The sequence below is a fragment of the Mus caroli genome, unplaced genomic scaffold (genome assembly GCF_978045245.1).
Source record: "Mus caroli unplaced genomic scaffold, Mus_caroli_1 scaffold_8, whole genome shotgun sequence".
In the NCBI taxonomy this organism is placed as follows: domain Eukaryota; kingdom Metazoa; phylum Chordata; class Mammalia; order Rodentia; family Muridae; genus Mus; species Mus caroli.
The window spans coordinates 126388041-126394411 of NW_028227263.1; positions in this window are offsets into that span (position 1 = coordinate 126388041).

Below are 6371 nucleotides of genomic sequence, written 5' to 3' on the forward strand. Positions count from 1 at the left end.
AAGAGGAAGAGGAAGAGGAAGAGGAAGAGGAAGAGGAAGAGGAAGAGGAAGAGGAAGAGGAAGAGGAAGAGGAAGAAGTGGAGGAGGAGGAGGGGGAAGGAGGAGGAGGAGGGGAGGGGGAGGGGAAGGGGAAGAAGAAGAGGAGGAGTAGGAAGGGGAAGAAGAAGAAGAGGAGGGGGAGGAGGAGGAAGGGGAAGAGAAAGAGGAAGAAGAGGAAGAGGAAGATGAAGAAGAGGAAAAGGAAGAGGAGGAAGAGGAAGAGGAAGAAGAGGAAGAAGAGGAAGAAGAAGAAGAAGAAGAAGAAGAAGAAGAAGAAGAAGAAGAAGAAGAAGAAGAAGAAGAAGAAGAAGAAGAAGAAGAAGAATATAAATAGATCCCCTGCATAAAACTCAAGTTGAAATGGATCAAAGACCTCATTGTAAAACCAGATACACTTGACCTGTTAGAAGAGAAAGTGGGAAATACTGAACGTCTTGTCACCAAACACTACTTTGTAAACAGAACAACAACATGGCAAGCACTAACATCAACAAGTAATTAATAGGACCTCAGGACCCTGAGGAGCTTCTATCAGGAAAAGGACACCTTGTGTCAAAGTGGTATCTAAGGACTGGGAAAGGTGTTTACCAATGCTACATCTGATAGAGGACTAATATCCAAAATAGATATATTAAAAAATTAGAGAAACTATATTTAAAAAAACAAATAATCTAATTACTAAATGGGGTATTCTCAATAGAGGAAACTCAAATGGCTGGAAAACAGTTAAAGAAATGCTCAATATTCTTAGCCAAAGGGGAAATGCAAATCACAGCTAGTTTGAGATACCATGGCACACCTGTCAGAATTGCTAAATTCAATAATGTGAGTGACGGTTCATGCTAGCAAGGATGTGGAACAAGGGAACACTTCTCCATTACTGGTGGGAGTGCAGACTTGTACAGCAACAATGGAAATCAATATGGCAGATTTTCAGTAAGTTGGAAATCAATCTAACTTGAGATCCAGCTATAGAACTCGTGGGTATATACCCAAAGGTCTTTTCAGCATACAAAAAGATATTTGTTTAATCACTGACATTGTGACTTGATTCATAATACCCAGAAACTGGAAACAATACAGATGTTCCTCAACAGAAGAATGGATGAGGAAAGTGTAGTACATTTATATAAAAGAGTATTGCTCAGTGGTTAATTTTAAAATGATGTCATGAAATTTACAGACAAACACATGGAACTAGGAAAATCATCCTAAGTGAAGTAAACAAGACACAGAAAGATAAATGTTGTATATACTAGTTTATAAGTAGGTATTACCCATCAAGTAAATAATGGCCAAGCTGCAATCAATAGACCCTGAGAGGATAAAGAGGAAGGGTGTAAGGGGAACACATGGATTTCCTAGGAGAAGGAAATAGAATAGTTTTACAGGCAGACAGATAGGTGGTTGGGGATAGGAATGGGAAAACTGGGTGGGGAAGAAGAGATAGGGTTGAAGGAGATAATACAGGAAGAGATACAATTGAGGGGCATTTGACAGATGACATGTAAATCTAGTGCAGTTGAAACTTCCTAAAATACATGATGGTGATCCTAATGAGGTCTTGTAACAATAGTAGATAAGGAGTCTCAAATTGCCATCTCTTGTCTCCAAACAAGGTTTCTAGTTATGGGACTGGATGGCATGCAATTTCGTTGTGGGTAAAGTGAGTCCCATAGAAATACACAAACAATTCATACTGATGCTACAACAAAGAATTGCTCACAAATGGTTAGTGGAACCTCATTGCCAAAGACAATACATTTACAACTCTTTGAATATGAAGAAGTTACATATGTGGAGGTTTTATCCCTAAGTTTTAGTCTTTTGGTATTCTGAAAGCTGCAGAAAGAGAAATACGTACACCAAACCAGCCACAAAACCTACAGTCTCTCCTGCCTACAAAATACCTAGGGCAATGGTGGCACAGAACTTGTGGAAGTAACTAGCCAATGCCTGCTTTGACTTAAGACCCACTCCATAAGAAAGAGCCTACACCCAACACTGTTTGAGTTACCAAGAACCAGAGACTAGAAAGACCTAGGGAAAAACCAGCTACAACTAATGATTAAATTGATTAGATAGATAGATAGATAGATAGATAGATAGATAGATAGATAGATAGATAGATAGATAGATAGATAGGTAGGTAGATAAGAGAGAGAGAGAAACAAAAATATGATTCCTAGTGATATTCTGTTCATAGGTACTCATAGATCATTTCCTTATCCAGTCATCATCAAAGAGGCTTCCTCTGGCAGCAGATGGGACATAACAAATGCAGAGACCCACAGCCAGACATTATACATAGAGACAGATTAATGGGATGTATCCATCAAATCTGTCTCTTCAGAGCTCAGGGAAGAAGAGGTAGAATGTAAGAGCCAGATGTAATAGATGACACCAGGAGAACATGGCCCACTGAATCAACTAAGGAAGTCACATATCAACTCAAAGATTGAACAGCATGGACAGCCTGCACAGGCCTGCACAAGCTCCTCTGTATGTGTATTTTAGCTATTAGCCTAACATTGTTATAAGAATTCTGACTGTGATAAAAGTGGGTCTCTGACTCTTGTGTCTGCTCTTGGAACTCTTTTCCTCCTGTTGAGTTGCAGTGTCTAACGTCAATATGATAGCTTTTCCACCATCTTATTGTACTTTATTTTGCCATGTTTTGTTATTATCTCATAGAGGCCTATTTTTTACTAAAGGGAGACATAAAGGGAAGGGGCTGTGGGGAGGAACAGGGTGGAGTTGAAGGAGGGTAAACTATAAACAGTATAGGATATATTGTATGAGAAAAGAATCTATTTTCAGAGGCCAACCTGCCACCACACCACGTGGTGCAGCTGTAGACACCCAGCAGGCCACCCACATCTATCCACATTGTATGGTGGAGGAAGACACTTGGAGACACTCCTGCTGCTTTACCTGCCTGCAGCAGGAGTCACTGCGATATGCAAGTATGTGACGGAGAGATGAACAGGAATAAGAAACAGAATAATATGAGCTTTGTGAAGAGACTTGGAACTGGAAATATGAAAGTAGAGAATAAGAGGCTGATGTGGTTTTGCCTAGCCTGGCGCCTAAGTCCATGATGGAGACCCAGTGATGCCACTGAGGGCCATGTCTGGGTTCATAGACATACAGAACCAGGGATCTGTATTGGTGTCTGTGGCTCATGTTACCACTAAGGACATGAGGATGTCCCCAGTCTAGGCTGGTTCCTTGGACTATGTTGATGTACAAGAACTGTGCAGAGCTGGCTCCATCCCTCAGTGGCCACAGCACTGAGGAGAGTTTGACATGTACCTTACCTGAACAGCATAGTAGAGCTTGCCCTGGTGGCAGGGATGCAGGTGAGCTGGCCCTGCCACTCATCTACCATGCACAGAGGCCTTGAACAAGACCAATGATTCATTGCAATGAACATTTCCAAGTAAAGATGTGTGGACAAAAGGGTATACTGTGGGACACTGTCACACACTACAGCTTCCAAAACAAGAGGTTTTTTATGTTTTGTTTTTGGATTGTTGTTATTATTATTATTGTTATTATTAATTTATTATATTTGAGGAGGAGGATGCAAGGGCAGATATTAGGAGAAAGAGATAAGTGGGATTGGGGTACATGATGTGTAATTCACAAAGAATTAACGAAATGTTTTTTTTAAATCAAAAAATCTATTTTCAATAAAAGGAAAAGGTGGTTCTTCAAAGTTATAATGGCATTGTCAATCTTTAATTAGATTAACTTTGTTTTTAAAGGGTTGACACTAACACTAAAGGTGAAAATTGAGACCTAGCTGTCCACTTTTCAGGATACTAAAATTTTCATGTTCATACTGATGGGCTAAAGATAGAGTGGCTTACATGAAGGAGACAAATTCCTAGAAGCCCAGAACCTACAGATAGAAGCAAGAAGAGACACATTCATAAGACTGAATGAATAAAGACATTTGACAAATATAAACAGCTTTTAATGATGAAAACGGCCAAATTAAGGATAGAAGACTCTGCCAGTGCTAGTAGGGGTGCATATGAATACCCAGAACCAACTCATTACTCAGTGGGGACACCTGACAGCTTTCCAAACTCTAAGACCAGTATCAACACAAGGAAATCAAAAGCATCCAATTAGTTGGCTATAAAGTACATCTACACACACATGAAGTTATTTTTAGAAAATCCTAAAGATTCTACAGAACTTTCTGGAAATAAAAAACAAATACAACCTCATGAGATATACTTCTGCGAACTAATATTGCCCACAATCAGATTTCCTGTTTTGTCACATACATAGAGAGGCCAAGTAACAAGGAGACTCAAGGGGTGGCCCATGGATCTGCCCAGGAAGGGAAATAGAATAGATTGTGTGTGTGGATCAGAACAGGTAGGAATGAGGCAAGGAGAGGGGTGGGGGAGGGAGAGACAAAGTACTGGAAGAGAGGATTGGAATTGGGGGGAATTTCGGTAGCAATATGGAAATCTACTGCACTGGAAACTTCCAAAAACTTTGAAAAAGACCCTAGAGAAAATGATTAGTCCTGAACTGGCCATCTCCTGTAACCAGGCAGTGTTTCCAACATTGGGACTGGGACACCAAACCAGACACAAAACCTTTGGCCCACAAACTGTCCTGGCTGCAAAATGTGTGTGTAATAGTAACAGAGAAATTTTGGGAGTAGACAAGCAATGACTGCTCCAACTTAAAGCCAAACCATGAGAAGGAGTCAATGTCCGACACAGCCTAAATGGCTAGGAACTAGAGACTGAACAGCCCAAAGATTCAGGATAAAACAAACTGGAATGAAAAAATAATGAAATAATTATTAATATTATTCTTTAATAGTCATAAATTGGTCCTCAGCCTAATGGTCATCAGAGAGGTATCATCTAGTCACTATGGGAGCCGATTCAGACGCACAGATAATACTTGATGGAGCATGACAGCCCCACAGAAGAGCAGGAGGAGGAGTTGTACGAAACAGTGTTCATGGACATCAGAAAAGCATTCTCCCAGAATCAACTAAACAGGGATTATAGGGGCTAACAGAGACTGGATCAATAATCACATACTCTGTATAGTTTGGAGCTAGTTACTCTGCATATATGTTATGATTATATAGCTAGGTGTTCTTGTGAGACTCCTATCAATGGGAGTGGGGGATGTCTTTGACTCTTCTGCCTTTTCTTGGACCCTTTTCCTCTTTTTAGGTTACCTCACCCAGCCCTGATATGAGGCTCTGTGCCTACTGGTACTGTAACTTGTTATGCTGTGTTTGGTTGATATCCTTGAAGGGCTTGCTCTTTTTGGTTGAAGGGAAATGAAAAAAGAATGGATCTGAGGAAAGGGGATGTTGGGGAGGATGGGAGGAAGGGGAAAGTGTGTTAGGAATGCAATGGATAAAAGAATAACAAAAAGAAAGAAACATATTAACAGGAAAAAGAATCATGCAAGGTCCCACTGTGAATGTGACTCTCAGAATAGAGATCATAGAATCAGGATTTGTTGGGGCCCAAAAGCCACTGGCATCTCAGCCTCTATCTTGTCCCTGGGCCATCATCTTTTAATTAACACTCTTGTTTCTTCTATCTTGCTTCTGTTGACTTGGGGCATTTTATGATAGGGGCTTTCTGGACATTTTACAATGGGACACTCCTTTGATATCAATGTGTTACCAAGAGATAACACCGGTTTGGCCTGTGCACCTGAGCAAATACCATTTGTAGTTTTCAGCTTTATAAGCCCTCTGTTTCCCAAGAGTAAATGGGACTTGAACAGAATTTTTTGTCTTGTCTCCTTCCTTCTCATCTCCTGATCACAATTTGTTACTGTTGCTCCCTTCCTCGAGACCCCGGTTGCTTAAGTCCTGCAGGTCGGGGCAAGGATTTACACCATGAATTTTACATCTGTGCATCAATCAAGCTGAGGATCAAAAACTATGTAGCAAAGAGTTATGTCCACAATTTTAGACCTTGCATTCCCTTCTTCTGTCACTCTCCCTCACCTCACTGAATGTCTGAATGGTCTCTAGGAACCATTTTTGTTAGCTCAATTAGTTAAACATGGAATATATTTTAGCAAATAAAGGATGTATTTATCACAGCAGACTTGAAGCATCCAAGGTTTGGGGGCTCCTGAAATAGGGTTTTATGGATTCAAATGGTTAGCTATATATTTGATCCACAACCTAAACTGTTGATGACTTTGTGATCCTGTTTGCTGTATTGAGTCTGTGCTTTGCTTTGGAGACAGAGTCTCACTTTAAATCATGCCTTGTTCTTATCCACATGTGTATCCCAGGATCACAGGCATGTGTCACCATG